At 35.0% G+C, this 7088-nt stretch overlaps 1 long non-coding RNA gene across 1 annotated transcript; it reads left to right on the top strand.

Annotated features, from left to right (window-relative positions):
- The first annotated feature begins 2648 nt into the window (after positions 1-2648).
- Positions 2649-5944, top strand: LOC130048261 (uncharacterized). The gene is made up of 2 exons (XR_008797107.1): positions 2649-2720; positions 5447-5944. It is a non-coding gene; the product is annotated as an uncharacterized LOC130048261 (long non-coding RNA).
- Positions 5945-7088: the final 1144 nt, after the last annotated feature.

Genomic DNA, 7088 nt, shown 5'->3' with positions numbered 1-7088 from the left:
ATTAAACAAATTGTGAATAATAGGCAAAATACAACTCTGAAATTCAATAAAATATTCATTCAACAGCAAATCAGTTCCATGGGATTTCTCTCGTTTTAATCTTTTAATTGCATCAAGTATTTCTTTTTCACTTATTTCACAATCAAGCACCTCAAATCCAGTTTCATCAATATTGGTAAAGTGTTCTAATGATGATGTAGGTGCTTGCGATACAAGTTCTTTAAAATGCTCCAAGAAAATAGATGGATCAGAGTTTGGTCTCTTTCTTTTTTTCATTTCAAACTTTGAATAAAATGCCTTAGGATTATGTTTACGTAAGTAGTTCAACATATTTCCCTCTGTCCGTTTGTACTGACGCTTCTGTCAAGCTTTTTTCGACTGTAAAAAAAAAAGTTCCTGATGCGTGCTTCGCGTTTTAGTGCTATTGAACAATCGAAGGTCATTGCGGTACACATAATACTTTCTCTTCAGTTCAGGTGTAACCCACGGTTTGTCAATGGGTGTTCTGCTCGAGTACACATATCTACGTTGGTTACTAGTCGTTCTATTTTTCAATTCAAATAGGGTGCCATTACGTCAGAAAGTTGAGAAGTAAACAAATCCACCGAAGAATCAATAATGTCCTGACACTCGACTTCTGGAGTTTCTTCTGCTGAGTGTAAAGTACTGAGCCATGTTTGAAGTGCATTTCTTGCCTCATCGAGGCAATCTGATTTCCATCTGAATGTTCTATATGGTGCTGTATGACAATGGTCGCGTGCTTCTGTGTCCTTTGTTTCATTTAAACTATAGGTACTAATTTGGAGATGAAGTGGAGCATGGTCTGACCATGTAGTAAAACTATAGCATATATATATATATATATATATATATATATATATATATATATATATATATATATATAATTATGTAGGTGAACTTTAGTTTAAAAAAGAGAACTCTTTTCCTTTATGGAAATGCCAATGGCTGATTCCCTAAGCTTTTTTCAAAAGCTAAACCATGTTTACTACGAACAATTTGGCTTTTAATGCACTGACGCCGGAATCTTTTTACTCCCCAACACCGTGTCTACTGATTGTGAATGCTTTATCTGTTCAGAAGAAATCCCAATCAACCTAAACAAAATGACATTAATGGAATCTTGATGGCTCTAATGCTTTTCAAGGGAACACTTCAGTGCTGACGGTACCGACAGGGACATTTACTGTCTCCGGGAATGCACTCAGAGCAAATTGACTCCCAGCCTCTCATGTTGTTGATATCAACAAAAACATCTTCCGTTTAGTGATATCTGCAGAGGAAGTATTAACCTATTTTATTCGTGTTGTCTGATGATCTGCGCCATATGGCCATCATAGAAGAAATATAAGACTGCCCCTCAGAATTAATTAAGTAGCATCTATACTTAGACTGGATTTAAATTCACCTATGCTATCGATGCAGTATTCATTTATTTTTTAGAAATGCTATCTAGAACAATACGATATTTCAATTAATATAAGAGCGATCGTTGTTCATATTTAAAGGAACACTACAACTCATTCTGCGCAAAAATCATAAAATGACAATTTTCCTAGAGCTTTCTTATATTTTGTTGCATAGTTGAATGTATAACTGCGAAAATAACACATTTCTAAAGTTGAACATTCCCCTTAAAACGCAAAAGTCAATGCTTTTTGAAGGCCCTCTATAAATACATTGGGTCTCCTCCTTTCAGTCTGCAGACGCGTGCCGAAAGACGGTAAACATTGCAAGATGTCGTCTAGTGAGAGAAAAAGGGTTAAAATAGAACGAGATACAACTCAAACGGAAAACGATAAAATTTACGTGGGAATCGGTAACCAAGTGCTAGGAGACGTACACGGGGCTTTAAAAGTAAGTGCTATTTTCATCTCATCTGAACAATCCCGTGGGATCCAGGTTAGAATAGGTCCTCAGTACCCCTTTGTATGTCGTAAGAGGCGACTAAATGGGGCGGTCTTTCGGATGAGACCGCAAATACCGAGATCCCTTGTCACAGCAGGTGTGGCACGATAAAGATCCCTCCCTGCTCAATGGCCATGAGTGCCGAGCATATGCCTAAAATTTTGCAGCCCTTCACCGGCAGTGGTGACGTCTCCATATGAGTAAAATATTCTCGTGTTAAACACAATATTCAATCAATCTATTCTATATATCCCTGTGAACTCGAGATAAAAGACACAATGGAGTCCTCCACATCTGCTTCGTACTTGTATATTTTATCGAAAATGGATATTAACCGCAAACTAGCAACTCAACTTTATGACAAACATCCCGTTCTCATACTTATGCAACAACATTCCATTATCACCTGGATATGGTGTTTTTATCTCTCAGCTGATTCGATGCGCAAGAGCTTGTTCTGCGTACAATTTTTTAAATGAAGCAGGCTACTGACAAACAAGTTGATGTTATAGGGGTTTTAACAGTCGAGAACCAAAACATGTTCCTCATGAAACTTAATTCTTGGATCTCTTCCGGTTTACTAAACACATAAAGATAGATTGTACGTACTTTTGTTTTGATGTGTCTAATAGGGGCTGTAAGCTTGCAAACGAAATGACGCGAGATTTGAGTACTTCCGGTGACAAACAAACCTTTACGGTTTGCATGAAATCATACAAGTAGGAAATATCCTGCAGTTTGTATCGTTTTTTGTTCGATGCAAAGAAATGGACGTTATGGGGAAAGTTATGCAGGTCAGTATAAATGCATTCAAATACCGGTAGTAAACTTTATTTCCATTAGATAATAAATATCTTGGTTTTGTTTGTTACCACATCTAGGGCCTTCATACCGATCATCAGTCCTTAGTTACATATATACGCTCAAGTAGAGCTAAATAGATTTACATTTATTTATTTACAATCCACAAACCAAGATGTACACAGTTATATACATCACTTGCAGTCACGCGTGAAATTGTATATATCAAATGTTTATAGAGGGAGGAGCATGATTTTACGATTTATAGAGATAATATTTACGAAAAACATTCCTAGACACACACAGCTGTAGTACTACTAAATAGTAATTCCTAGACACAACTGTAGTACTACTAAATAGTAATTCCTAGACACATACAGCTGTAGTACTACTAGATAGTAATTCCTAGACATACACAGCTGTAGTACTACTAAATAGTAATTCCTAGACACATACAGCTGTAGTACTACTAAATAGTAATTCCTAGACACACACAGCTGTAGTATTACTAAATAGTAATTCCTTGACACATAACTGTAGTACTACTAAATAGTAATTCCTAGACACACAGCTGTAGTACTACTAAATAGTAATTCCTAGACACAACTGTAGTACTACTAAATAGTAATTCATAGACATACACAGCTGTAGTACTACTCAGTAGTAATTCATAGACATACACAGCTGCAGTACTACTAAATAGTAATTCCTAGACACATACAACTGTAGTATTACTAAATAGTAATTCATAGACACATACAACTGTAGTACTACTAAATAGTAATTCCTAGACACACACAGCTGTAGTACTACTAAATAGTAATTCCTATACATACACAGCTGTAGTACTACTAAATAGTAATTCATAGACCCATACAGCTGTAGTACTACTAAATAGTAATTCCTTGACACATAACTGTAGTACTACTAAATAGTAATTCCTTGACACATAACTGTAGTACTACTAAATAGTAATTCCTAGACACATACAGCTGTAGTACTACTAAATAGTAATTCCTTGACACATAACTGTAGTACTACTAAATAGTAATTCCTAGACACACACAGCTGTAGTACTACTAAATAGTAATTCCTAGACACACAAACTGTAGTACTACTAAATAGTAATTCCTAGACACACACAGCTGTAGTACTACTAAATAGTAATTCCTAGACACATACAGCTGTAGTACTACTAAATAGTAATTCCTAGACACACACAGCTGTAGTACTACTAAATAGTAATTCCTAGACACACACAGCTGTAGTACTACTAAATAGTAATTCCTAGACACACACAGCTGTAGTACTACTAAATAGTAATTCCTAGACACATACAGCTGTAGTACTACTAAATAGTAATTCCTAGACACACACAGCTGTAGTACTACTAAATAGTAATTCCTAGACACACACAGCTGTAGTATTACTAAATAGTAATTCCTTGACACATAACTGTAGTACTACTAAATAGTAATTCCTAGACACACACAGCTGTAGTACTACTAAATAGTAATTCCTAGACACATACAGCTGTAGTACTACTAAATAGTAATTCCTAGACACACACAGCTGTAGTACTACTAAATAGTAATTCCTAGACACACACAGCTGTAGTACTACTAAATAGTAATTCCTAGACATATACAGCTGTAGTACTAATAAATAGTAATTCCTAGGCACACACAGCTGTAGTACTACTAAATAGTAATTCCTAGACACACAAACTGTAGTACTACTAAATAGTAATTCCTAGACACACACAGCTGTAGTACTACTAAATAGTAATTCCTAGACACACACAGCTGTAGTACTACTAAATAGTAATTCCTAGACACACAAACTGTAGTACTACTAAATAGTAATTCCTAGACACACACAGCTGTAGTACTACTAAATAGTAATTCCTAGACACATACAACTGTAGTACTACTAAATAGTAATTCCTAGACACACACAGCTGTAGTACTACTAAATAGTAATTCCTAGACACACACAGCTGTAGTACTACTAAATAGTAATTCCTAGACACATACAGCTGTAGTACTACTAAATAGTAATTCCTAGACACACACAGCTGTAGTACTACTAGATAGTAATTCCTAGACACATACAACTGTAGTACTACTAAATAGTACTCTTTCCATTTACAACAAAACTTACTCACTGATTTCTTATCGGCGCCGTGTGTACATGACTTTGATTAGCTGCAATAATGTAGCCCTCTCCTTTAAAAATAAAAGGGAGTCAGAGTAAAAAAAAAAAACTCGGAGAGGACTACATTATTGCAGCTAGACCTTGATAAATGTAATATTTACAAAATTTTAAAAAGAAGTGATATTATTTAATATCATATAACAATAAATTATTGTTTTAGAAAGTGGATTCATTGAGATTCGATTGGTACTTGGTGGAGGGAGGGGGTATAATTTGACAACATACATGTAATACGTTATGTTTTAATGTTCGTACAACGGAAGTGTTTGTTTACTGGGAATATTATTATTAAACAAACCTTCTCCATCCGCATTGAATTTTTCTATCCTCACCCTAAACCAGTTTAATATTGTATAAACACAGTTTTGTGTATAGAAAAATATTAGTTTATACTAAATTCAAGAATGTGGCTTTAATTTAAGACTTACAATAAACTTCCTTGAGATAAAGAGAAACCTATTGCATGAAAATGATTTCTCTTCCAATTTTTTTTTTTATTTAGGCTAGATGGATCGATGCCATTGAGACTAATCTCTTGAAATATTCCCGGACACCTTGATACCCAGGCCATGACATACAGTTCCTGTAAGTGCTGACATACCGTCAAAGCAGTGACTTGTGCAACACCGAATGGTGCAATCACTTATTTATCAACTTTGAATACAGGATCAACAAACAGCAAAGTTCCTGGATAAAATCTACATACTAGCAGTCTACGAGCCAATATCAACCAAGATAAATTTGTGCATGTGATGCATTAAACAGTATTGACTATTAATAACTGTTTATTCAACCGTAATATTTTAAAAAACATTTTCTGGAGTGACTGTTAAGTACAATGCTCTACATGTTGATATCTTCGGGAATTAAGCACTCGTGTTTTTTTTTTAAATTTTGATATCATTTTCTTCATTTATTATTATATTTTGCAAATCTTATATGAATAAAATAAAACTTGTGTGTCAAATAGTTTAGTATAACTAATAAATGCACTACTGATTGTTATTGTTTTACTAAGTATGTTCTATCAATACAGGTTGATTTTGAATTCATTCAGGAATGAATATATTGAAAGTATAATTTTGTTAATGTTATGTGTCCATTCAGAATCCTTTATGATCCCGGGTAATTCTGCAGTCAGCTGTTGTCCAAATAATCAAGTTGCAGCAATAAAATTATATCACTTTGCAATGTTCTTTGTCCACTAAGAGTCCTTGATGATCCGGATAAATTTGCATGCAGTCGGCTGTAGTCCAAACAATCGAAACGCAATAATTCATATTGCACAAAAGCTGGCCCTGTATCAGATGGTAAGGATGCTGGACTTGAGGGAGAAAATACTCTTCCTGTATCCTAAATGTAACAAAATGTTTATATATATATAATGTACAGTGAAGATTTATGAAAAGAGAATCCACAATAAACAGGCGTTAACTATACAGAAGATACACATTCTACAAATTCTCTGAAATCAATGAAATTACTCTCTCCGGTGTTTGCCTCCTGATATCTTTAGACAAGAAGTGCCCCCCCCCCCCCCCCCCCCCCCCTGTAATTTCTTGCTAAATATATACAAACTTAATTAAGTCATAGATAATCAAGTTATTTTAATATTACCAATTTCTCCAAATTGCTTAAATAATAAAGATAATTTTTAAAAAAACCAGTGAAGCAATAGGCCATAATATAACCATAACCCCCCCCCCCCCTCCCCTCAATTTTAGCAACATCACAAAATTATCTACTTGAGTTACATTGTACATTTGTAGGTCTAATTTTAAACAATAATAGGCCTAGTTGTTTGAATTAAAAGAGAAGAAGTAAGTTGAATTAAAAGTATAAATGATTCATAAGTTAAAGATACACGTATACTTGCAGTTGCCTGGTTACTTTATACAACTTGTTCTCCATCGACACTTGAACCATTGCATTGACAACGTACGTCAACTTGTTAAACAGGGACATAACAAATGGTTGTGGTACACAGCGTTCTCTGATTTGCGCATTAGCGTTGGTTTTTATACCCCCTGCAACAAGTTGTGGGGGGAGGGGGGGTATAATGGAATCGGGTTGTCCGTCTGTCTGTCCGTCCGTCTGTAGACGCAATGGTTTCCGGGCTCTAAAGCATTATCCTTTCCACCTAC

The sequence above is a fragment of the Ostrea edulis genome, chromosome 7 (assembly GCF_947568905.1).
Source record: "Ostrea edulis chromosome 7, xbOstEdul1.1, whole genome shotgun sequence".
Taxonomy (NCBI): domain Eukaryota; kingdom Metazoa; phylum Mollusca; class Bivalvia; order Ostreida; family Ostreidae; genus Ostrea; species Ostrea edulis.
The sequence above is the reverse complement of the archived record's forward strand: the minus strand, read 5'-3'. Positions and strand labels throughout refer to the sequence as shown.